The 1,098-nt window shown below is 38.4% G+C and overlaps 2 protein-coding genes across 6 annotated transcripts in view; one reads left to right on the top strand and one right to left on the bottom strand.

The window, feature by feature from the left end:
- The window catches only part of LOC101846379 (membrane-bound transcription factor site-1 protease), a 107,219-nt gene that overhangs the window by 68,530 nt on the left and 37,591 nt on the right, over window positions 1-1,098 (bottom strand). The gene's annotated exons all lie outside the window — the stretch shown is intronic.
- Window positions 1-1,098, top strand: part of LOC101846163 (gastrin/cholecystokinin type B receptor) — a 16,359-nt gene that overhangs the window by 4,833 nt on the left and 10,428 nt on the right. Inside the window, exon 1 of one of the 3 annotated variants that reach the window (XM_035972250.1) lies at window positions 169-307. The exons of the other annotated variants lie outside the window; for them this stretch is intronic. The gene's annotated coding sequence lies outside the window, so the exon portion shown is untranslated. Of the gene's footprint in view, window positions 1-168; window positions 308-1,098 lie in introns of those variants that run through there. 3 annotated transcript variants of the gene reach the window in all.

Genomic DNA, 1,098 nt, shown 5'->3' with positions numbered 1-1,098 from the left:
CCCCACCTCTCTCTCTCTCTATCTCTCTCTCTCTCTCTCTCTCTGTTTCTCTATCTCTCTCTCTCTCTCTCTATCTCTCTATCTCGACTCTCCCCTGAACACACACAAACGCCACGCACACGCACACACCTGCAGGGTTATTTCAAAATCCGCGACTCCCTACTGCACTTGACACTTGACACACTACTACACTAGGCCTAGGCTAGGCTAGGCTACGACAAAGCTGTGAAGAGAGCCCCCGGAATGTACATGTATTTTTTAAAAACTGGTGGATAAAATACGTTTTCTTCGAGGCTCGTCAAATAAGGTAAGATCAAAGATATATATTGAAGGTCAAAATAAGGTAAGATCAAAGATATATATTGAAGAGTGTCTATTTCATTCGGATCACAGAAAAACACGTTTAGACTCCATATGCAACATGTAAATTCATATAATTCTTATAACTTCATGTCATTCACTAAGATCAAAGATATTGAAGAGTGTTTGTTTCATTCGAATAACAGAAAAACACGCGTAGACAGCATATACAACATATACATTTATATACATTGTAACTCTTATAACTTCATGTCATTCACTAAGATCAAAGATTTTGAAGGGTGTTTGTTTCGTTCGAATCACAGAAAAAAAAAAACGTTTAGACTCCATAATATGCAACATGTAAATTGATATAATTCTGATAACTTCATGTCATTCACATTTTCAAAGAAGACTACAGACTAAGAATAATATTATAGATTGTTTGTCTGACTGAAGTTAACCTAAAGGAATAGATCTATAGCGAAACAGGGATGTCACTTCCTTGTTCTCAACATGTTTGTCCTTATCTGAAATGAAAAGCGACTGTGTGTGGGAAACAATGATTTGACCCAAAAATAGACGGCGCTTTTTCGGTAGTTCCCACCCCACTTTTATTATTCGCCGGTTTTTGCCTCAAAAGTAGGGGGGGGGGTAGGGGAACCCTCTTACCTAATAAACATATGGTGGAGCGGGGGTTCGGGAATTTTACCATAATTTGATATTTTGCAGTGGTTAGGTTTGATATCTCTCGCTCGTCGTGCATCAAACATAGATCTGGATCTAGGCCCAAATAAG

This window comes from Aplysia californica, unplaced genomic scaffold, assembly GCF_000002075.1.
Source record: "Aplysia californica isolate F4 #8 unplaced genomic scaffold, AplCal3.0 scaffold00624, whole genome shotgun sequence".
In the NCBI taxonomy this organism is placed as follows: Eukaryota; Metazoa; Mollusca; class Gastropoda; order Aplysiida; family Aplysiidae; genus Aplysia; species Aplysia californica.
The sequence above is the reverse complement of the archived record's forward strand: the minus strand, read 5'-3'. Positions and strand labels throughout refer to the sequence as shown.